We start from the raw sequence: 26,142 nt of genomic DNA, 5'->3' as shown, positions 1-26,142 counted from the left end.
ATTCCAGTTTTCCTAGGTTTAACAAGCAACAGTGACTTGTCACTTAGGAAGCAACACCAAGTAACCTCTGTGTGTGTGTGAAGGAGCCCATGGGTCCTGGTTGTGCAACCTTTGATGGGTGGTCTGTGTGGTCAGCCAACTCAGGATCAGAAAAGTAGATGGTGAAAGCTAAAAACACTGTGAGACAAGTCCACTCAAATTACTCCAAATTACTCCAAAGGAGCTGGCAAGGTGAGCCAGGAAAGGATCAGGTTGGCCTGGTGTTTTTTTTTTAAAGACTTTTGAAGAGACTAAGACAAGTGTCCTAAAAGGTATTAAAAGTCTTGTGGAAGGGACCCCGAGACTTGCAGAACTACACTAGTTGTCTTGGGACCGGAGACTCAAGACCCCTTTGTTTTGTATTGTGGTACTTGAAACTTCAGGAAGGTAACCCCAATGATTGGTGCTGAACTACATCACTTTGAACTGGAGAAAGAAACATTTTGAGCCTTTTTCATGGAGCTTTCTTATTCTTTGGGAAGGGAAGCTGAATGGAAGCTGTGAGCTAAAAGCAACTCAGAACTTTGAGTTAAACACCATTTTTTTGACTTTGACATACCTACAAATTGGTTAATTGTAGTTGTGAGGGCAAGGATAGGTGTTGGATAGAGACAGACTTTAAGTTGAACTCTTTGACTTAGACTTTCCTCAGTTTTGTTCCAGTAGGGCAATCCCACCTTAGCGTAGGACAAGTTAGGCATTCAGACATCCTGACATTTAAGTTAATACATATTCTTCTGTTAGAACTTGAAGTCTGTTGTTTGTGTTGTACTTCAGGATGCCTTCACAAATGGTGTCTGCAGTGGTGTTACAGCTCAACTGATACAAGTTGGGGAACCCTACAATTTGAGAAACTAAGCGCTATACCATCAGACCCCTCAGTAGCCACTAAAGGTTCTATTGGGTTTGATATCTGTGGTAGTAGGGATGAAATAATTTCTCCAGGTGAGAGAAGATTGATACCTACTGACTTGATATTAATTCCACCACCTGATACATACATTAGGTTGGCCCCCAAGTTGAGATTGGTATGGAGATTTGGAATTGATGTATTAGCGGGGGAAATAGACCCAGACTTCAGAGGTGATGTTAAAGACCTGTTACAAAATCACAGAAAGGATTAATTTAAGATTCACCAAGGGCACAAGGTGACCCAAGAGGTGTTTGAGAGAGTAGTGATCCCAAAGTTTAAAGGGAAATCTGGAGAGGAAAGCACTGACAGGCGCACTCAAGGCTTTGAAAAGGCTAATGAGACATCTGATGGTCCTCCCAACACTGAACCTAGGGGATGTATGGAGGAAGAGCCTGAGTCCCTCCCTGATTTAGCCTTTACTCAAATAAATTACTCCTTGTTGTCTTTAGCCTTTGCGCAAGTGGTATCAGAACCAGAGGGTCATAGAGAGAGGGGACCTTTGTTCTTTCTGAAACATGGGCTCCTTTAAAGAAGGGATAGCACCATGGAAGGACAAGTTAAAACCTAGTTAGTGATCCCCAAGAGTCACAAGCGAGTAGTCCTAGATAGCCAATTCCCATCTGGTGCAGTCTTAGAATCAAGCAAATATAACAAATAAATTCTATTGGTGGGAATTCACGCTGACATTAAAACCTTTATTCAAGCATGCACAGTCTGCCAGAACACCAGCACACATATACCATCAACACTCCCCTTAAAGCCATTACCAGTATTTGAAGTTCCTTTTTCTCGGATTGGTATGGATATCCCAAAACGTTCCTTAGTTTTGTTCCACTAGGGAAATCCCACCTTGGTGTAGGGCAGGTTAGGTTTTCAACCATCCTGACATTTAAGTTAATAAATATGATTTTGTTTGAACTTGAATCTGTTGTCTGTGTCGTACTTCATGATGCCTTCACAAGTGTTACCCATCCCAGTAGAGATAGCCATAATAAAATGTACTGCCCAGAAATGATCCTGGATTTTCTTTCACAGGCCAATGATATGGCTGATAGAGCGGCCAAAAAGCAGCCTATTTTCCTGGTGGAACTACCAAATTACTCCCAGGTAAAAAAGAAAAGGTACCCATGATGGCACTCTGGCCCAAGTGACCCGAGAGCTCTAATACTACTGAGCCCTTTAACAAACTGCCCATTGTTCAGGTAATATAATTACAAGGGGAAGCTCCCCAAGAGGAAAAAGAGATATGGATCAAGAAGCGGTGTTCCCTCTCCTCCAACCAAAGATTTAGTGTGGAGACAGAACAGCACAGGCAACCCCTTAATTCCCAAGAAATTACTTAATGTAGCATTGGAGGAGCTCAATTTTACGGTGCACATCTTGAAATAGAACGTGGCCACAGACATTTATTTATGAGAGTTGGTTTGTACCCAACATCTACGAGTAAGTTGCTGAGTTCACAAATAACTACATGACATGCGAAAAAAGTTCTTGGCAGGGCACATCTTAAAAACTGTTAAGGCAACATTGCATAATGACTATGTTGATATGCAAGATAGATGTGCCTGTTACAGGTACACGATAGTGGTGGCATGTCCTTTTTCACGTTGGCTTGAGTCTGCACCCATAATGATGCAAAATCAGAATCTACATTCTTATTTGAGAGGAATTTCCGAGGTGGGGCATATGCGATGAATTGAAATCCGACAATGGGCAACACTTTGCCAATGACCTGTTTAAGGAGGTTATATCCCTGCTGGGGATTAATCACTGACTATGCTCAGTGTACCACCTTCATGCCAATGGATTGGTTGAATGCTTAAATTGCTTGCTCAAAGTGTGGTTGGCCAAGCAGTCAGCAACACTTGCAAATATTCACCTGTACTGCTTACTTATCACTTTATTTGCTTAATGCAATTCACCTGGCATGGATCATCACTTGACTCAACACAAAATTGTTACTGACAGGAGAATGCATGCTGTCAGGTGCACCCATGCTCAAGCCGGATGGCCAATGAGACCTCACCAACAGACACAACAGCAGAAGAGACTTTTGCACCAGCAGCCTTGACCCTTTACCCTGGGGACAAAGTATTTATATGCAACTTCACAAGATCATGGAAAGAGCCTCAATTAACAGGTCTGCACAGCTGATTGCCGAGCATGTATTCACCATTCAAACATCCACAGGGACAACAGCGCTGGCTCCCTCGAACCACTTGATGGGAAGTATTGCTCAGTTGTCATTGACTTTTTCTCTGCTGTTAGGTTATACACGAGGCCTGTGGATGAGGTGGACAATAAGCCTCACAGTAGCAGGGGCACTAGTATAAAGCAGAAATACACTGTGTTATGGTGTAGTATAGAATTATGTGTGTTGCTCTCTGTCTCTTTTGTCTTTAGTTTATAGCATATAGGGGACTAGCAAGCACTTGTACAAGAGAGAATCTGTTCAGAAATAAAAGAAGCTTATTTAATGCAGATATGTTTCATGATTGCATTGGGGGCGTGCAGGACACCACATCTGGTAATGTGGGGTACGAAAATATGAGACTTGTGAGACAGGAGATGGCAAATGACGCTTGTTACGTGGGCTCTCTCATTCCACATGTCACAGGGGTACCTAAGCTGTTCCTTCCACAAGAGGTCACGATAGAGGAAGGGGGTGCCTTATGCACCTGTCACTTTGCAAAATGAGGGGCCTTTCCAGGGTCATTCTGTGTCCGTCCATTGGGTTGATGAGGGGCACAGGGTTTATGCTGAGAATTATATGCAGCTGGAGAGAATGGCATACATTGAAGTTACCAAACATATCATATTGGAATATGTTACTGAGGGGGCAAGAATGGTGGACCAGTTTTTCACAATGCACAGCAGAGTGCAGTTCTGAAATGCTACAGGACATGCCATTCCATGGCGCCGCACGTAGCCATTAATGAGGATAGAGGGATTTGTTTTTCATGACGCTTGTTCTCGAAAGCATGTACATTTTTTGCATCTCTTCTGCTTCCAGTGGTCCAAGGAGCAGCCAATGCTAAATGGCTGCAGGGGACCTGTTATGGGCCGTTACAAATGGCAAACTCGACAAGAAAGGACTAAATGTGGGAAGTCAGATTAGTGGCACTACAGAACAGATATGTGTTGGATATGATTGCCACAATGGAGGGCGGCATCTGCCACATAATAGGCAGTAGTTGCTGCACAATAAAACCATTTAACAAGGTAGCTAATGGAATGTTGACAGAGGCGATAGAAGAAATTCATACACTTCATGATACTATGACAAGGGAAACGAATACAGTATCGACGGATAGCTGATTTGACTCTCTTTTTGCTTGGGTCTCAACGTGGTTGGCAAATATTTTCAAAGTAACTGTCCCAGTGCTCGCTCTGGTGCCCAGCACCTTCTGTGCGGGTCAGCTAATATTAAGGCACTGCACACAGAAAAGGAGGTGGAAGAGATATATAATGTCCCTGAATGTTGACAAGACAGGGAATAAGGTGCACAGTAAAAACTTGGATCCAACACTGTCTGGGGCAAATTAACACAATTTGTAAGGGATAGTTGCAATGCCACCTACAAACATACAAACGTGGAATAGTGTGATGCCCTTTGAGTAGCATGTTCAGATGATAGGCAAGAGTGTGATAATAGAGTCATCAATGGGGAAGAGTTAGGACCAAGGGTGGAGCATGGATAGAGTAATGAGGTTGTAGATCCCCAAGATGGTAAGTAAAAATTTGGCAGTTAAGAAAGTGCCAATTGATGGATCTATCGAAGGGGGAATGCAGTAAAAATGAAATTCAGCACTGCCAGGGGGGGCACACTTACCAATTACACAACTGATCGGAGGGGGATGCAACATGGAAAAGGAGGAGTCATTCTTGTGGGTAAGGACGTCATTGACCGCTGCTCTGTGTAACCTATGGGCAGGTGCAGCAGGAGAAGTCCATGGGGGAAAGTGGGGTTGGGGGGTATAGACTGAGGCACAGGGGTGAGGGGCACACAGGGATTAGCGATAAGGGACAGGGGTAGCGTGTAGAGATGGTAGTGTAACACTGTGGGAACAGCTCAATAGCCATTTTGGAGTTTTGGTCTCAGGTAAGTACAAAATGTGTCTTTTCACAGCCACAGGCCTCATGTCCTGGGTAACCATGCATTTTTCGAGGGTTCAGCTACAGCATTGTGCTGAAGACATGTTGGAAGTTTGCAGGAGAATGTAGCTGCAGGGGAATGGGAGCAGTATATACTTTTGTGTAGGGAATTACAAATTAAATGCAGTAAAAGAAAATCCAACCATGGTGGGGTACACAGTTTGAAATTTCACCTTGGCAAAAAATCATGGGAAGAAGGTTGTGGGGCAAGGGAACGAGCGATGGCACCAGTAGAGGTTTAGGTGTCCCTAGGGTGCAACAGTTTTTTGTGCCATTGCTTATGCCCTCAGGGTTCCTCATTGGTTGGATGCCATGTGAATGTCTCTGTTTTGCCAAGCTCAGGTTGTTCGGTGTGTTCGATGGAGGCTGAACAATGTCACGTGATGCACTGAAACATAATTGCGGGGCGGTGAAGGAAGGTATGTGACATCACTATTGGTGGTGTTGGACAATGGGGGCCAGGATGGCATGGAACAATTACACTCATTCAATGTATGCCTGGATGTAGGTGACTGACGTAGTCCCACCAATCAGCTTTTTTAATGTGCTTCAAAAAATGTGTATGCAAATTATGTCATTTGTGTAGAAAAAGTTTGCCCGTTGTGGGTGACATTTACAGCACACTTCACTCAGTTAAGTTCCACAGAGCTGTTTGAAACGTGCGCTCCCATTCTGGGCCTAAATAAATGGTGTTACTTCCTGCTTGGTGTGCGTTCCTTTTTGGATCACTTTGATGTTCCAGTTGTTACTTGCCTTGGAGGACCCCTGACACACATGAAAGGATAAAGGGAGCAGACATATGGATGAAAAGGGACCAATCATGATCACTTGCAGGTAGCCTTGAATGAGAAACCAGTACACACATACAGACTCACAGTACTGAACAAAGAAACATGTATCAGTGGGGCAGGGGAGAGTTGGAAGTATAGATGTCAGTTAGATGTATTCTTGAACTATTGATCATAGACCTGGAATTAGTTGCAATCTGTTTTGGAATGCTGGGGTGAGAAGAACAGTTTTATTTTCTTAAATTATTTGAAAGACTGCTGTGCTCTTCCGAATTCTGAGATGATGTTCCATGAGAAGATCAATACAAGTGAAAATGGTGTACCTCTAACGCATGTGTTTATGAATCAAGGTGTGCAGAATAGACATATTTTAAATCCTATTGTTTTAACAATGTAATACTTTCAATACATTGTGGATGATATAGATACTTTTGAATATAATTCTAGGTTAAATCTGGAGCCAGTGCTGTCTTCTAAGGCAGGGGGGTATATGGTCCAGTTTTCTCATCTCATAGATGAGTCTGGCTGTGTGATTCTGGCCAAGTTGGTGCTCAGTTTGGGGGACAAAATTGTAGTGTATTACAATAGTAGGAATTAGGGTGAATGATTATGTGAAATAGAAGCTGAAGGAAGGTGTTTGGTGGAAACTGGCATATGAGAAGTATTATGGGAGGAAAGCTGGTGGCGAGGCATGGAGGTTGGAGAGTAGAGGAGAGGTTGTACGATGAGTGATTCTGTTGGCTGGAAGAGAAGGACAAGCAAGAAGGATAAGGGGGAGAGTATGGTGGAGAAAAAAGTCCCAATATCATTATGGCAGAAGGACAGAGACAATCTACAGGAGAGATGAAGTGACAATAAGAGAGTAGGCATACAGAGAACTAACACCTCTACTAGTAAGAAAGTGCAGGGAGGTTCCAGTTGACAAAGATGATCCTGGGAAGACTCCAGAGGTCGGAGGAGGTACGAGATGGTACAACCTAACCAGGGGTCAGTGTCAGATTGCGTCTGCAGCACCCTATCTGGTTGTGGTGGCGGCCTCTGCCACTTACTTCAACATGGCGGCATCAGACCATTTTGCCCATCTCAACAAGGCTGCAAGTCTGCACCATGACTGCAAGGACATCAAGGCAAACCGGAACTGCTGCCATACATATGAATGCTATGAAACTGATGCAGCTATGGTAAACCTTGCATCGCAACTTCTTTCCGTTGCCCAACCCTACATGTCTTTCCCTTTTGTCTCACTTCCAGGTTCTATCCGCCTTGTTCCCTGCTATTCTAGCTTCTCTCTTTCCTCGTCATTCTCCTGGTTGTTCAACCTCCATTTTCGTTCTCCTTGAGCCAAGTGTTGCTATCCAGAGTATAGATTACAACCTGCTCCTTCATGATTATTTTGGACAACAGTGGGGGTCTTTTACCCTTCATTGTATTTGGATCTGTCTACAGGACCAGCCTCTCTCAACCCCTGTGCCAGTAGAGGTCGAGGTGGCTGCTTGAAGGGACAGACCCTTTCTCTTCCCAGAAAAAAAAAAGTAACTCATGTAAGAGGTGCATCTGACAGCCAGAGAGCCTATTGCAAGGATAGGCAGGCTGGGACGGTACCTATGGCTAATATTCTGGAGCATGGAGGTCAGCAGAGACTATATGGAACTGAATCCTGGTTTCCTGACCATCGTGGGGTGGATCTCGGTTGGAGGAGATACACCAGTACCTCTATATCTTAGAGGAGACCATCAGACTGGCCCCTGTCCAGGAATCGTTGGCCATATGGTCTATAATCCTAAACTCCTTGGAAGCGGGCCAATGAGCCCCAGAAATTGTGCAACCCAAAGACAACTGCAAAAGCTATTTCTTGAACTTTGAAACTCAGGCAGAGAGCAACCATACATGGAAATGTGAAATGGACACAATTTGCTTTAAGGAGACTCATCTAGACATTATCTTTTGTTTTGTTTTGTAAAAGCATGTTGAAGAACTGTATCTTTTGGTCAGCCTATTTGTTCTTGCACCCTAGCGGCCCGTGAGACTAGTTAAAGGAATGTTCGTATGAGCTCTCAGTGGTGCCATGATTATTTGGGGAATTTTGTATGTCTCCTTTTTATCATTATAAACACATACTAGTCCCCATTTCTATAAATAAATTAAAGTATTGCTGCTACAGGTTCCTGAATGTGTACAATTTTTTGCTTATATATTTTTTTTGCATTTTATTCTAATGTATTATTCCATAATAATATGGATTACATTTCTTGTGAACAGAGATGTCTAATGTTTGATTATTCACTTCTAGCTGATAATGGATTATTATGTGATTGTATGTGAACACCTCTGTTTATTTTCCAATGTAAGAAGATGTGGGAGACTACTACAGTTTATTTTAAAAAAACACAATTCTACCAGGATTTGTACAGCACCCAGAATGAAGAAGCAGAAGAAATTAAATAAAGCAAAAAGATGCGAAGAAACAAAATAACACATCTGGGTGAAGTACACCACCAACAATGGATGACAAAGTAACAGAGGGTGGAGCCAACTGCAGTCAGAAAACAGGTGGTTGCTCCAGAAGCCTGTATCACCAGCAGTAAAAAGCAGGCAGTAGAAGAAAGGTATTTTATCTCCAAAGCACACATCTGGTACACTGACATCACTTCCACCTGCCTGTTTACCCACCACCACTAGGAAGCATGATCACTGTGGAAATATGCTACGACTGCTAAAAGTAAATGCCACCAAATCACACTTTTTGAGCACTAACATCACTTCTGCATCGTGTCATGAGGACAGGTGGGAACACATAACTACACACAATTGGTGATGGTTTAAAATTAAATACATCTATTTGGTGTTTGAGCAGCAAGATCCTGGCAGAAAGAACAAGAGATGTTCTCCTGACCTTCAATAGATCATTCTGAAACCTAGAACGATTAAGGGTTCTGGGTCCCCACTCACCTCCAAAGGATTCAGGGTGTATAAGTGTTTGTGTGTCTATTTTAACAAAACAACATTGTACAAGTTGATGTCTCACCTAGTTTACTTTCCAGGGAATGAAGAGTTCATGTCTGAAAAGTCTGCCTCCTTTCCAGGATCCTTCGGACAGAGATGATTGATGGGAATGCATGTCATGACCTTTACAGAGTGGGGATGCAGGGGAAGATACATATGATTTCCTGAAGAGCCACTTATCAAACACATTTCTTCTCTCTACCAGTCTCTGCATACGTCTATCTCCAGCATCACATACACTGGCTTAGGCTGTCTCAGATGAGTTGTCAGGGCTATAGATATCAGGTGAGTTCATCACTGCTCTCCCAAATCAACTAATGTCCATCAATTGGGAAGACAAGATTGTATGGTCTTCAAGGTTAAAGGTAGCAACATCTGCAGGTTCTAAAAGGCTGGAGAACACTAGGTGAGTTGCTCAGACAGTGACCAGATGCTAAAGACCTTCCTTGTCCCTGGTAACCTAAAAGAGTCAACCCCCCTATCTTACATTCATCCAAACTTACTGCAGCTCAGTCATGCCTTGAGACCAGATTATGGCTCCTCACTCTGGCCCTCGAGCTGTCTGTGGGCTGGCCTCATCACCATTATACCATGCAGTTGCTTCTCCTCAGATCCTTATATGAGAGCTTTCAGATTCTAGCTCAAACTCACCCTATTTCTCTAAGGAACTATATAATCTGAATATAGTGCTTCTCCTGGCCTCTCATTCTTCCATCTAGTTCTCCAGTCCCTATCATGCCACATCTCTCTTTCCTCTCTCTTGTTCTATCGGTCTTCTATTGAGGTGTCTTCAATACTCTCCCCTTCTGCTGACTTAGGTATTCCTCTACTTCCATCTCCTCCAATTTCCTCAGGTGACGTCTCTATCTCTATACGACCTACTCAGGCATTTTTCCATTCTCTCTTTCCTTCCACCAACTCTGCCCTTCTACTCTTAACAGACATTTCCTTACCCTGACCTCTAGCTTTTTTCTTTCATCCACCTTCAGCACTTTGGATCTACCCACTCCTCCTCTTTTTCCAATTTTTTGATTTCCTTCCAACACTTTTCTGTGCTGCAGATCAATCCACACCTCTTGCTCTTCCAATGCTCTTTCCTCCTCCACTTATTACACTTCCATAGCTCTTTCTCCTCCAACTTTCTCTTCAGCTCTTTGCCGATTTTTCAGATGGCGGCTACTGAAATTAAATGACGTGCATTCCGCGACTCACACGCATATGCTCTGAAATGTCATGTTGTTCTACAATGCAAAAACGTTGACCATTTAATGGTCACTGGTTGATTGAGATCCTTCAAAAAAGAGGGACAGTGGATGTAGGAGGGCTAGTGGGAGAGGAAGAAGATCAGTGTTTTGATGTGAACGCCAGATTTGAGGTAGCCTTTGCTAAGACTTGGTAGACTTAATTTTAGCAATGATTGTGGCTTGAATATTACCATTTTTTTTTTACCCCGGTTTGGGAAGATGAGGTTCTGTCAATCAGAGTCACTGAATGCGATTTGTTGTGCTATGTGTGGCTTGGGGGCCCTATTAAAGCATTTGAAGGCTTTCGCTTTGTCATTGTGTGTAGTGTTAGACTGCAGTTACAGTAGTTTACATTGAAACACCACAACCTTTGTTTTTGTGTAGCTTTAATGGATTAATGGATTACTTGGGTGTTTGGTGATCTGCTGTGCCAGTTTATTAGATATGAGTGCCAATGTTTGTGGTGCTACCTTTTTACTCATAATTTACTCATATTCGTCCTCCATCTAAACATGTTTCCCTGTCCTTTTCCTGCTCCTTTCCCATGTGTATTACCCACAAATTACAAAAACAAAACAAATGCCCTTATTAAATTCCTGATAAAATCAGGCTGATAGTTTGTCCTTCTAGGCATTGTGGGAGATATCCATTTGTTTTCATTAACTTGCATGCCAAAAAAAAAAAAGTCTGCCTCCGTTTGTCCTCCCGCTCAATTGTGACATCTAAAATAACGACCTATTTAGGTGTAACACAGATACATTTTCCTGCTCCAGTAATGTTTTAATCACTTGTCTTTCTTTGTCTGAGAACCCTGAATTTATTTGTGTGCCCCACCCACTCATTAGCTGAGATCGGCGTTGAAATCATGAAGCAAGTCAGGGATTCGGAGTAAGAAGAGGAATTAGATTACACGTGATAAGATGGTGTTATTTGCCAGTAGTTGACCTCGGAAGAGAATGTTCTGCCCCTTGCGAATGTGGGCTCTGAATGTGAAAGGCAGGCCCATTAAAAGCAGGTGTTACCTGAGGTGGAAGAGTCGCTGGGGGTTCACACTGGAAGATGACAGGAGGCAGGGCTGACAATGGAGGTGTCGTCACTGACACAGGGGAGGGGATGGAGAATGGGACAAGGCTGTCATCCATTGGGGGTTTGCCAGACATACAAGAGGATATGGTGGGGTGTAGCAGCAGGTCTGGTGCAACACTTCCTTATGTCATAGGTGTTTTGTATGACTGGGGTGGACTGTAGTTGTGAATTCATTAGAGTTGTTAACCAACTTTGCAGCTGTAGTGTTGATAGTCTGAGAGGGAAGGTGAAGAAGAATTGTTGGGCTGCCCGGGGACAGACAAGGGCAGGGTGAAGTTGGTGGTGCAGAAAGAGATGGAGGAGCAAGAGTTGGCAGAGCCAGAAGGAGTCCCCCAGCATATGGGTCATAAGGGGGTCTCATGACCCATATGAAGGTGCAAGACAGACATAGACATCCCTTATCAATTTTCACAGAGTACTTAGGACACTGCCTGCATTTCCACATTACCCTCCATCGGGTAAGCTAAGTCTCACAGCAGCAGTGGATGCAGTGGTGGGATGCATGCTCCAGCAACACTATACTTGATTGTATATTGAGTAAGAATGTGCAGGTTGAGTGTCTTCCATCATCTTCATTGGCCATGAAGGATAGTCCCTGAATATGATCAGGAATGGCCTTATCTGCGTGTGATAGGGACACACTGATTTACAATAGCCACATATTCAAGCCTCTGCCTAAAGACCTGGAAAAGGAGCGGTTGAAGTTAGAAAGGAAGTAAAGAGTTAACGGAGCTAATCCAGAATGCAATCAATTATCGAACCAAATGTTGGACAACATAATTGTGATTTGTGAACTTAAGATGCTGAAAAACTTCCATAAAATCCTCTGATGGCTTGAATACAAAGACGTATCTTCCACCTGTTCTTAATGTACATGAACACATTTTTTTCCTGCAGCATGTAAAACTCTTGAAGCTTCAAAAAATGCCATTAAGTAAGGCTCCCGATTTTCTGTTTTTACTATTTTCACAGATTCATAGAGCACAGAAATGATTCTGTTTCTTTTCAGTATTTATTGTAAACAGCAGAAAAAGTCAAATGATAGGTCTCTTGCTTAGCTCTCTATGATGTCTATGAAGACTTATCAAGACTTGAAAGCCAATGGCTGTGCAAAGTAACACAACCGAGAGATTTAACAATTGAATCATTTCCCTTTGCAGTTGTTTAAATGGCTGCAGGGGGGTCGATCAGGTCAGCAGCGGTTTGGGTTTAAGATCTGTGATAAGGAAATATTTCTGACCCTTTCAACTGGGTCAAAACGCCTCCCAAAAGTGGGACAGGAGGCCTAATAGTGTTGCCCCGAGCCAGGCCTAACCTAAAGGTTGGGAGGGAGAGTTGAGGGGTACCCGATCCCTGTTTCCCCAGTTTCCCTGGAACCATGCACATCAATTACCTCATCAATACATATCCTCAATTTCAGTCAAACATCCATCTAGTCTCCATCAGCCTCCCATCCACATGTATGGCACAATACCCTACAATCCCTTTCAACACTATCATCTCAGCACCCTGAGGAAACTGGTTCAGTGCCATAGTCCTGGGGGAGGCGAGGAGTGGGAAATGAAAAAAGTGTCCCATCGTCATTCTTCATGCATGCCTGTGGAAACAAATAGGAAACAAATAGGAAACAGTATGACGATGATGTCAAATACACGAACAACAAGTGTTCTTGCACAACAATTGCCTGATGAAACGTTATAAAATAAACATGGCTGGTCAAGAAATAATCTGCAGCTCACATGAGAAATGCTCAACATCACTCCATGCACGAACACCCCGGTTACATGCACAGAAAAACTATAGAACCAACACATGGCCACAAGTTGACTTTTGAAAAAAAGCAAGCACAAGCGATTAAACATGTCTTCATGTGGTGCTACATGCCATCTCTCGCCTTCACAGTGCACTAATGACAGGTGTAGGAATCACCCGGTGTGGATTGCAAATTCAGGAAGGACTATGTGTCAGAGAGAATAGGCAGGAGTATTGAATGTCATGCCAGGCTAGTATACACAGTGCCTGCCCACACACCACCCTGATGGCTTGAATGCATTCTGTGAACAACCTCATAATGTCATGATGCCAGTTGCTTTGGGGTGGCTGCAGGAACCAGGGAACAGTAGGGGTGGCGTCATCTCATGTATTCAAAATGAACTAATGGAGAAATATTAGCCACATGTATAACACCCCATTCCCCATGTCCAATGTGCACAATGAGGTCAGGACAAGGGCATCCATCTGTCGTCCCTTCTATACAATCCACCCGTTATCAGCATACCAACACAGTACGCATCGCATCATGTGACCATCCATTATCACAGTCCATTGACGATACAATCAATCCCACTCAAAACATAATTACACTTTCCCTCTGGTGAATAGTTTTTTACTCCAGCAATGGTGCAGGAATTAGTAAAATATACACTGCAAAGTGATGGCCATCAGCAATGCGTACCATATATGTATGCCATATGGAAACTGTCCCTTGGACCCTGCTCACAGATTTCCGATTTTCACCCACAGGGGACCAGGAGGACATTCCTGAGGCGGAAGATGATAGGGATAGATACATTGTCGATTGTGGTGCACCCATGGAGGGGCAAGCAGTTTAGGACCTGACTTACTTGAAAGGACAGATCCTCAGAAGGAAACAATTCCACTACCTGTCAGCAACATTCATATATAGCCCTCAACCAGTAAGAGACAGCACCTCCACAACAATGGTGACCGGGATACCTTAGCAAAATCAAGTTACGTTGTCACCATGGCTGATCCATATTGGTGGTGGTGGAGAACAGCATAGCTCCTGTGGTGAGGTTTCTCCTCCTCCCTTGCCTCCAGTCCCTGTGGCTGACACAGTTGTATCACCATGGGAAGAGTGTCAGGCATGGAGGCTGCCCAGACACAGGATAAGTAGAATGCATGGGAACTGGTGGTGACCTATTCCTCATTGGGACCAATTCTAGCAGACGGAAACCTTTCCCTGGAGAAGGTGTTGTGAGACTTGAAGGCAAACAAAAGGATCAGGGTGGAATTACCAAGAGAGGTGCGGGCAGCTAGGCAAAAGGCCAAGGAGGATGCATGTCTCAGCAAGAGGCAGGCTGCAGCGGCAGCATCAGAGGTGCGTCCTCAGGCTAACGGGGGTGACGGTCTTGATGCTTAAGATGCAGCTGCAACTCCAGCTGCAGCACCAGAGGTATCTGGTGATGCTCAGGAGGAGGGTCGACTGGCCTGGTAGCACGCTGCTGCTACTTAGCCCTTATCTCACTCTACAGCCACAGTCTACAGACAATGCCTGATTGGCCCAGGAGCAGACTACTGCTGATGCAGTAGCAGCCAGTGTTCAAGCTAGGGAGGATGCTTACTTGGGCCAAGAATTGTCCTCCAGTCACAGCCAGCCTTGCAAATCTGCCAACTTCACCTCTGCTGCAGTCCATCAACTGACACACACCATAGCACGCTCTGCCGCTGGGTGTTGGAAGCCATCATGTGCCATGCCCAGTCCCATATAGTTTTGACTGGGCTGCTAAGAAGCAAAGAGCAGTCTTTAGGCCATATGCAGGAGTTTGGGGGGAGGGATTCAACTTCACCTCCACCTCAACCAGCCCTTCCCCAGCTCCTGCATTGCCACATCAATCCTGTGTTCATAAAATACAACACTTCCGCCTCTGCCATCAGCAAACTGGGTGCCCACAAACACCAATCAAACAGGGTCCATTGCCGAAGCAGAAACAGCTGGTGCAGTGAATCCACCCTCTTGCTCATGTATCCCCTTTACATGTCATCACCGGGAGTATTGCCACTGTACTTCTTTTATAGATATACTACCAGATTGAATAAGCACACCCATTGGACGCTAATTTTATTATATCACACCTGTGAATAAAACGCATCCACCAGTTGGTAAAATAAAATAAATTAATAAGCCGGCTCCACACAAAGGCCACACACCAAGGCCTTCAAGCCCTGTATGCCCAGGTCTCAGAACGAGCAACATCCGCCTGCTTCAGATCTCCAGTGTCGCCTGCTACCTGTGTGACTGAAACCGATGCTCCAACACAGTTAAGCCGCTCTGGACTACAAAATGCTAATTTGAAAAATTCAGAAAAACTCGAGCAAAAATTACTGCCGCTTTAATTGCAAGCCTGCAGGGCATCTTTTATTCACAAAACTCCAGCCAGATTTAAATGCTGCCTTTGACTATGACAGCCCAGTTGGGATACTCAACCCCCATGCAACTCCAGAGGCCCTCTCTAATATGGCCGCTGCCATTATGGGGGCTGCACCATCCACCGGATGGCCGCATTCTGATTGGCCAGCTCCCGACCATATGTTAATGTTAATGTTAAAGGACATTTGTACCGCGCACTATCACCACCGAAGTGGTCCCCTGGCGCTCTGGCGGCTCTGAAAAAGGGGAGGAGAGGGGGTGGGTTAGTGGGAATAAGCTGGAAAAGTGCAAGAGAGCAGTGATGTGCTGTTGGCAGCCTCAGCCCGGTGGGTACGTTGGCTGGGCTTGTGGTGTTTTACGGTCCGTAGTCATCGTGTGCTGTTGTGCAAGTCTATGTGTGATATGTTTTGTTGTTGCGTTGTTGTGAAGTTTGTGCAGATTGCTGCGTTTTAGGCTTGTGGTTGTGTTTGGTTAGAGTTTGAGAGGTGTATGCAGAGGGATGGAATTGTTAGTTGGTTGGTTACTTGGCATTGCTGTCCATTGCAACTATGGGATTCCATCTAGGTGCGGTACATGCTGACATTTACATTCTATCGAAATGAAACGTGAGCTAAAGTTTTAAAAGTGTGGTGCATGTTAAGGATAACATTTCTATCTAGATGCGATGCGGGCGAAAGTTAAGAATCCTGAGTGTGGCACATGCTAACAATCACATTTCTATCTAGATGCAGCGCGAGCTAAAGTTACGAATCCTGAGTGTGGCACATGCTAACAATCACATTTCTATCTAGATGCAGCGCGAGCTAAAGTTACGAATCCTGAGTGTGGCACATGCTAACAATCACATTTCTATATAGATGCGACGCGAGCTAAAGTTAATAATCCTGAGTGTGGCACATGCTAACAATCACATTTCTATATAGATGTGACGCGAGCTAAAGTTAATAATCCTGAGTGTGGCACATGCTAACAATCACATTTCTATATAGATGTGACGCGAGCTAAAGTTAATAATCCTGAGTGTGGCACATGCTAACAATCACATTTCTATATAGATGTGACGCGAGCTAAAGTTAATAATCCTGAGTGTGGCACATGCTAACAATCACATTTCTATATAGATGCGACGCAAGCTAAAGTTAAGAATCCTGAGTGTGGAAAGTTTTGTTCCCTACATATGTGGCACTAGCATATGCATCACAAGGCAACATTTACAATCCATTTACAGTGGTCACAAGTCTTCCTAGATATGTATTGTTAAAGTCTATGGCAGTCTATGCTATGGAAGGCAAGGTAGAGTGACAGGGGCTGTCGATGGCGATGTCGACAGCATGTCTATGGCAAGCCCCTCTCAGGAATCAAGATCGGTATACACTAACCCCGAGGGGCCTTCACCCGTGATATGCTGGCACCCAGGGAGAGGTTCCCTCAAGGCATGAGCACTACTGGGCACCCTCCATATGCGAGGACTCTCAGTCAGAAAGGCCATCTAAGTGTGGTGCATGCTAACATTTTTAATCCTGTCTAGATGCGGAGCAGACTAAGGTCAAGAATTCCATCTAAGTGTGGTACATGCTAACATTAACAATCCTGTCTAGATGTGGAGTAGACTAAGGTCAAAAATTCCATCTAAGTGTGGTATACACTAACATTCTTAATACTGTCTAGATGCGTAGCAAACTAGGGTCAAGAATTCCATTTAAGTGTGGTACATGCTAACATTAACAATCCTGTCTAGATGCGGAGTAGACTAGAGTCAAGAATTCCATCTAAGTGTGGTACATGCTAACATTAACAATCCTGTCTAGATGCGGAGTAGACTAGAGTCAAGAATTCCATCTAAATGTGGTGCATGCTAACATTTTTAATCCTGTCTAGATGCGGAGCAGACTAAGATCCAGAATTCCATCTAAGTGTGGTACACGCTAACATTCTTAATCCTGTCTAGATGCAAACCAAAATAGGGTCAAGAATTCCATCTAAGTGTGGTACATGCTAACATTAACAATCCTGTCTAGATGTGGAGTAGACTAGAGTCAAGAATTCCATCTAAGGGTGGTACATGCTAACATTAACAATCCTGTCTAGATGCGGAGTAGGCTGGAGTCAAGAATTCCATCTAAGTGTGGTACATGCTAACATTCTTAATCCTGTCTAGATGTGAAGCAAACTAGAGTCAAGAATTCTATCTAAGTGTGGTGCATGCTAACATTTTTAATCCTGTCTAGATGCGGAGCAGACTAAGGTCAAGAATTCCATCTAAGTGTGGTACATGCTAACATTAACAATCCTGTCTAGATGCGGAGTAGACTAAGGTCAAGAATTCCATCTAAGTGTGGTACACGCTAACATTCTTAAGCCTGTCTAGATGCGAAGCAAACTAGGGTCAAGAATTCCATCTAAGTGTGGTACATGCTAACATTAACAATCCTGTGTAGATGTGGAGTAGACTAGAGTCAAGAATTCCATCTAAGGGTGGTACATGCTAAAATTAACAATCCTGTCTAGATGCGGAGTAGACTGGAGTAAAGAATTCCATCTAAGTGTGGTACATGCTAACATTCTTAATCCTGTCTAGATGTGAAGCAAATTAGAGTCAAGAATTCTATCTAAGTGTGGTACATGCTAACATTCTTAATCCTGTCTAGATGTGAAGCAAACTAGAGTCAAGAATTCCATCTAAGTGTGGTACATGCTAACATTAACAATCCTGTCTAGATGCGGAGTAGACTAGAGTCAAGAATTCCATCTAAGTGTGGTACATGCTAACATTGTTACACCTGTCTAAGTGTGACGCAAGGTGATCTTGATCGTTCTCTGTATGTGTGGCACTAGTCAGCATTGGTTAATATGCTAGTGTGTAGTGGAATGCAACATTTGCAGTCAGTCAGGACTGGATCTAGGCTGAAGGTCACAAAATCTCTCTAGGTGCACAAGGTGCAGTTCTATGGCAGTTTACGCTATGATAGGTAAGGTAGAGTGGCAAGGGCTTTCTGGAGTAGAGTGAGTGCTCTACTCCCCACTCATGCCACACTCACAGTTTTGTTGGTGTCTGGCTTCCTTCGCTCCCCTGCGGACACCTGCAGACACATCTTGGAGCCGCCTCTGTAGGAGCCGCCCTTTGCCTTGGGGCCCTTCGCCGCAGGGGCTGCCGGGCAGAGTGCTGCCCTGGGAAAGTCGAGGATAAAGAGGAGGTGGACCAATCAGGGCCCGGGGGATGGAGGGGGAGGCGGGACTAAGCAGGGGAAGCCTGCAATGCTGACTCTTGGCCCGCGAGGGCCGCGGTGAGCAGGCTCGATACGAGCCTCGGATGGCTCTTTGAAATTAGCCAATAAGGGACCAGGGAAGGGCTGGGGGGCGGGAAGAGGAAGGAGGCCAAGCCGGGAAGCCGTGGGGAAAGAGGGATGCAGGCAGGGGCAGGGGGCCCAAACCAAGCACGAAATTAGTCCAAACAGAGGCCCAGGAGGGTCTTCTGTTGGATCAGCTCACCTGCAGCACCTGGTGGAAAAGGCAGCAGCGGTGAGCAGGCTCGATACGAGCCTCGGATGGCTCTTTGAAATTAGCCAATAAGGGACCGGGATGGGCTGGGGGGCAGGAGGAGGGAGGAGGCCAAGCCGGGAAGCCGTGGGGAAAGAGGGATGCAGGCAGCGGCAGGGGGCCCAAACCAGGCACGAAATTAGTCCAAACAGAGGCCCAGGAGGGTCCTCTGTTGGATCAGCTCACCTGCAGCGCCTGGTGGAAAAGGCAGCAGCGGTGAGCAAGCTCGATACGAGCCTCAGATGGCTCTTTGAAATTAGCCAATAAGGGACCGGGGATGGGCTCGGGGACGGGAGGAGGGAGGAGGCCAAGCCGGGAAGCCGTGGGGAAAGAGGGATGCAGGCAGCGGCAGGGGGCCCAAAACAGGCACGAAATTAGTCCAAACAGAGGCCCGGGAGGGTCCTCTGTTGGATCAGCTCACCTGCAGCGCCTGGTGGAAAAGGCAGCAGCGGTGAGCAGGCTCGATACGAGCCTCGGATGGCTCTTTGAAATTAGCCAGGGGGCCCAAACCAGGCACGAAATTAGTCCAAACAGAGGCCCAGGAGGGTCCTCTGTTGTTTCAGCTCACCTGCAGCGCCTGGTGAAAAAGGCAGCAGCGGTGAGCAGGCTCGATACGAGCCTCGGATGGCTCTTTGAAATTAGCCAGGGGGGCCAAACCAGGCACGAAATTAGTCCAAACAGAGGCCCAGGAGGGTCCTCTGTTGGATCAGCTCACCTGCAGCGCCTGGTGAAAAAGGCAGCAGCGGTGAGCAGGCTCGATACCATATGGCCATTGAAACTACAAGGAGGTAGGTGAAGCCGGCTCCACCAAAAAGGCCACACACTAAGGCATTCAAGCCCTGTCTGCCCCTGTTGGCACTGATGCAGCGCTGCCTATCACTCTGATAACCCCCTTGGATCCTGTGCCTCGCTGACCCTGCCAATTCAATGCTATACTGCTACTAGCATTCCTGGAAAGCTTGTGATGCCAGGTACTGTTTATACCGCTGCTTCACTACTCTGCAACTCTCAAATACACCCACTGTTTGTGTGCACCCCCATCTGCCCACTTGAGTATCCCAGACCCTTGCCATGTACTGCTGCCCCATCTGCCCACGTGAGTGCCCCCAGCTCCACCTGCCACGCACTGCAAACCCATCTGCTCACTTCAGTGCCCCCAGCCCTGTACTGTTGCCCCATCTGCCCACTTCAGTGCCCCCAGCACCCCGCCACGTACTGCTGCCCCATCTGCCTACTTGACCGCCCCAGCCCCCTGCCACATACGGCTGCCCCATCTGCCCACTTGAGCGCTCCCAGCCCCCTGCCATTTACTGCTGCCACATATGCCCATTAGAGTACCCCCAGCACCCCTGCCACCTATTGCTGATCAATCTGCCCACCTGAATGCCCCCAGCCGACCCCTGCCATATACTGCTGTCCCATCTGCCCACTTGAGTGTACCCACCCCCACTGCTATGTACTGCAGCCCCATCTGCCCACTTGAGCACCCCCAGCCCCCTGCCACACACTGATGCCCCATCTGCCCACTTGAGCACCACCAGTCTACCCTGCCATGTAATACTGCCCCTCCTGCCCACTTGAATACCCTAGCCCCCCTCTGCCACATACTGCTGCCCCATCTTCCCACTTCAGCGCCACCAGCCCCCTTACCACATACTGCTGCCCGAAGTGCCCACTTGAGCACTCCACACCCCCTGCATGTACTGCTGCACAATCTGCCAAATTGAGTGCCCCCAGCACACCTTCCATGTACTGCTGACCCATCTGCCCACTTGAGTGCCCGCAGCCCCCACCACATACTGCTGCCCCATCTGCCCACTTGAGCACCCCAGCCCACTACCACGTACTGCTACCCCATCTGCCCACTTAAGCACTCCCAGGCCCCCTGACATGTATTTCTGCCCACCTGCCAACTTGAGCAGCCCAGTCCTTCTTGCCACATACTGCTGCCCCATCTGCCCACTTGAGTGCCCCAAGACCCCCTGCCACGTACTGCTGCCCCATCTTCCCACTTGAGTATCCCAGCCCCCCGCCACGTTCTGCTGCCCCATCTGCCCACTTGAGTATCCCAGCCCCCCGCCACGTTCTGCTGCCCCATCTGCCCACTTGAGTATCCCCAGCCCCCCTTGCCACGTACTGCTGCCTGAAGTGCCCAACCCCAGCTCCACCCTGCCACATACTGCTGCCCCATCTGCCCACTTAAGTGACACCAGCCCCCCACCCAAATCCCTACACACCCAGGATGGTAACACTTTGCAAGGCCCACTCCCTTTCCTACCTCTCACAGGCAGCACATCCACACCTGTAACCCCTCACAGCACTCATCCTTGCATCTTTCCCGCTACACAAAGCCTAAAATTCACCCACCCCTTTAATTCTCATAACACTCCACACACACAATTTGGGAAAGTTACCACTCACTGCCACACTTCAGAAGCCTTGGGGCGACACTCTGCCTCAAGCTGCAATACCAGCATAATGCCCACCTGCCACCCCATAGAGCACTGTCCCTACGATGACTCTCACCTCCTGCCCCACTTCTCCTACCAGCAACCCCCACCACCCTCCCATCTCCCCACTATTCCTCTACCTAAGCCCACTCTCTTCCTCCCACCCCTTCTCCCACTTTTCTTGCCCCTCACTAAGCACTACCCTCAGAAGAAGCAAACCCCTCTCTCTTCACAATGGTACCTCTAGTGGCCAGATCTCCATGACCTCTAAGACTGACACAAATGCCCCAGGTGGACAATCAGCTAAGACCCACATTGTTGCCCAATATGACCAGTCATCCAAGACTCACTCCAACACTTCCACTATGTCAGAGTACATGGCAACTCACCAGTATGCCCCACCCACCACCATACCATGCACAGGCACAACCAGACTCGAACGACTACACACACACATTGTCACTCCCACAACCTACCTTGTGATGGCTCATTAAGCAATTTGCACCTTGGCACCAGCACCAGCTTACCACTGCAACACAATAGCCAACACCCTTCCTTCCCGCAGAACCCCCTCCCTTCACTACTCCCCCATTCAACTTCAGCCACATCTCTCCACTAGACACTCTTTCTATCATCCAAAACCGTAAACCATCAAATGCAAGGGTGACATATGCCCCTCCCACATCATCAAAATGTCCACTGAGTCCCTGACACCCATCATTTCCAAATTCATAAATGCCTTCTTTGATTCAAGCTCTGTCCCTCTAGACATCAAGGAAGCCTGGGTCACACCACTACTGAAAAAAACTCCCTTGACCCTACCCTCACCACCAACTATCATCCCATTACCAAACTACCCTTACTCCTCAGAATTCTTGACCGTACTGCATACATTCAACTACTAGCCTACCTGGAAAACCACAGCCTCCTGGGATCTCGTCAATCTGGCTTCAGACGTAGACACAGTACAGAAGCTGCTCTCTTAGCCCTCAAGATCCAGCTTGTCAGCAACCGATATGATGGAGAGCTCACCATCCTCCTAATACTCGACCTCTCTGCTGCTTTTGATTTAATCGACTATAACATTCTGTGTCAACACCTCTGCTCTAAATTCTATTTTTCCTCAGAAGCCACCAGCTGGATCAAATTCTTTCTCAGGGAGGGAACCTCTCGGGAATTTGCCAGCTCAGATGCTGCCAACCCCATCCCTGTCCCCTACGACATCCCTCAAGGGTCATGCATCTCACACACTCTGTACAATATGTACACAAAGCCTTTGTTTGACAATCCTGACCATTTTGGGATTGCTTACACTAACTTTGCAGATGACACTCAAATCCTGCTAAAGCTCACAGGGAACCACTTCACAGACTCCAGTAAAATCAACCACATCTACAGCATCATTCAGGCTTGGATGGCTGATCACCATCTCTGCTTGAACAACGACAAAACTGAGCTACTACTCAGAGGATCTCCACACCACCTTAAACATCTGTACCTGGCATACTCTTCGTTCTCCATTTATGGTAACCGCAATCTGGTTTCGAGCCAAGTAAAAACCCTAGGTGTCTATTTAGGTGCAGAACTCGCCATGCACGAACATGTAAAGGACCTCGCCTCCCCAGCTGCTTACACCACTAAGCTCATCAACCTCAGTAGGAAATGTCTGTCTGTCGACAACTGTCTTACCCTTGCCCGAGCCATCATCGGCAGCACACTGGACTATTGTAATACCATTGTCTCTGGCACCTCATCAAACATTTTTGATTAACTCCAACTAATTCAAAACAATGCCCTCTGGGCTGTCTGCGGCTTGAAACGCTCAGACTACAGTTCCCGTTCTAGGTGAGAGACCCACTGGCTGCCAATAATAGCCTGCATTGAGTTCAAGATCCTCTCCATCACACGCAGATGCATACATAACACTGCATCAGCCTTCCCCAACCAACTGATGTCTAAAAAACCACAGCCTCAAAGCCTACGATCATCCACCAGATGAGCCCTAGCCATTCCCAGGAAAAGAGCAGGGGGAACTAGCTTCACCGTCACTGCCCCCACCCTCTGGAACACCCTACCTCTCCACATCCAAGAAGAAACCTCCTACCTCATCTTTCAAAAAAAAACTTAAGACACTGCTTTTTGATAAATATGACTAGCTGCTCCTCAGTCACTGAGTGCTGATGTACCTACTGTGACTGTTTATGCACCATTAATGTATTTGCTTACTGTTCCAAGATCATCACTGTGATACTTACGGGGTTGGGCACTGCCTACAAATGCAATAAATAAATACACAAATACACTGATCAGAGGGACGGGAAAACAATGAAACAAATGGGTAGATACTCGGATTTTTTTGTTAGTATTTGTGTATACTTTTCTTCTTACTACTAACAGACTTAGGTAGAGGCACCCCCCTATTTGCCCATGGCAGTGCTTGCCTATCCTGAACTGGACTGTGCACCAAAATCACTTACTGTGTACTTTATGGCCTTCCCAAGGTTAGTGGGACAAGGGAATTGAACAGCTCAGAATGGCAGGAACAATCGAGCTCTCATCAACGGCGGAAGCTGTCATGGTGGTGGAGTCCTACACAATCACCTGAGGTGGAAACCACTGGCAGTGTGAGCGAGCAGTCATATTTACCTGGAACTGTAAAACCACATGGTATGTCTCATCATGAACACAAATGATGGGCTACTGTTTATTTAGCAATGGGGGATATTGTTTTCGGTGGGAGGTGGGAATAGCAAGCCGAAAGGCCTGATGAAGTGGCTCTCGAAGATACAGGGTCGAGCACCGCAGAAAGTACAAGATTAGCGGACCTAGAAGGTAGGATGTGTTGGTGGCTTTGGAATGGGTAAATGACTTCGATGCAGTCAGTTTAGCTTGCAAGCAAACTAATAAATAATTTTGAGTCCTCATCAGTGAAATGCGCCACAGTATGAGTGAGGTTTGAGATCTGTTTATTTAGAACAAAACATAACAAAAAATTCTCCCTTTGGATAGGCCCTCTGATAACATAACAAAAAATGCTCCCTCTGGATAGGCCCTCCGATGACACGTGTTTCTGCAGTTATTGCCTTTTTCAAATCAAGGTCATTAATAGTTGCAATATTTTTTGAATATGTCTGGTAGTCAGGCTCAATTTTGTGATGCTGTACATATAACGGAATAAATCCCATCCATCAGGTCCTTCTGTCTTTCCTAACACGTAGGCTCTCTGGAATGTGCATTTTTGTTCTAAATAAACAGTTCTCAAACCTTACTCATACTGTGGCGCATTTCACTGGTGAGGGTTCATTTCTATTGTATCAATCGGAGGTGTGGTTCTTTGACCATCGTTTTCCTCACAAATAGGACACTGGCCAACAGGAAGTATGGAAAATGGTCGCCGGGCATAATAAGTTGAAAGTGGTAAACTCCCACTTTAACTTAACTCTAATAAATAATTTAGCTTAGTGGAGATGGCCTTTGACTCTTTTTTTATTTGAAATCCCCCTGGACACTACTCTTTCGTACAGTCAACCACACTTTTGAATCTTTCAATTCATCTTACTTCAAACCCTGTGTGGCAGCAGCATCCGTCCCCAACTTACCCCGTGCAATAAAGATTTGTGGTTCACTTGCACTTGTTGTAGTCATTTCCTTTGTGGCATTCACAGAGAAGTAGGGGGTTTGGGGAGGAATGCCATGTTAACGTTCCCCATGACGCATTCCTCACTATCAGAAGTTGTTGATCAAATCCTCCTGCAGGACTAGGCCATGAACATTGTCCTGTTGCTACTGAGGCCCTATTGCCTCCCTGTCATGACCATGTGTTCTGTCATCAGAATCTCAGCCTTCCTCATCCGCATTTGGCATAGGCACATTGCAAATGATAGCAATGTTGCGTAACATGCATCACATGGCCACAATGAGGGACAGATTCTCATGCAGTGCACAAATAACCAGAAGCATCTCTTGAGAATCCCAACCCAAATGCCCGCTCAATGGGGTTTCGGGTGCAGGTGTGGGCAGCATTTTAGCAGTGCTGTCGGGGGTTTACAGGATTCCAAAGAGGTGCCATCAGCCATGAAGACATGGGGAATCCGGAGCTACATGTGTGGCACAACGTATGGCAATAATGGTCATTCTTTTTCTTCACAGTGCAAAGAGCCAGTGTATCTGTATCTGGAAGGGTGTGTTAGATAGGTATTTCTATGGTTTTGAACATGCAACATGCATCTGACCGTACTGTGGAGTAGTGGAAAGAGGCCAGCTAAGCCTCATGCCTCTCTATGCGACATGGGTAAGCTAAACGTATGTAGCACACAGACACATCGTTAGAGGTGGTAACATAGGAACTTTTTGTGGCAATACAAAAAATAATGTCTCTGAGCTGTTCTATCTATCTATCTATCTATCTATCTATCTATCTATCTATCTATCTATCTTATCTGATTCTTATGAAGTGCAGCATTAACACGAGGGCGTCATGGCAATAAGAAGATGGAAAAGGAAACAGATAACCGTAAACCCAAAGGTGCTAGGAAACAGGAGGACAGATGAGTTTTCAATCGACCATTGGAATTGATCCAAATCAGAGATAGATGTAAGAGTTACAGACAGGTGGTTTAAAATGTTAGGCCAGCAATGGAAAACGCCGAGCCACCCCATGGCTCAAAACAATATCAGGCGACAGCCAGCAGTGCCTGCGAAGCTGGCCACAGTGAACGTCTAGGATGATAAGGCAGACATTTGTTTTGCAGTGACA

Source organism: Ambystoma mexicanum, chromosome 12 (assembly GCF_040938575.1).
Source record: "Ambystoma mexicanum isolate Mex_15411 chromosome 12, UKY_AmexF1_1, whole genome shotgun sequence".
In the NCBI taxonomy this organism is placed as follows: domain Eukaryota; kingdom Metazoa; phylum Chordata; class Amphibia; order Caudata; family Ambystomatidae; genus Ambystoma; species Ambystoma mexicanum.
The sequence above is the reverse complement of the archived record's forward strand: the minus strand, read 5'-3'. Positions refer to the sequence as shown.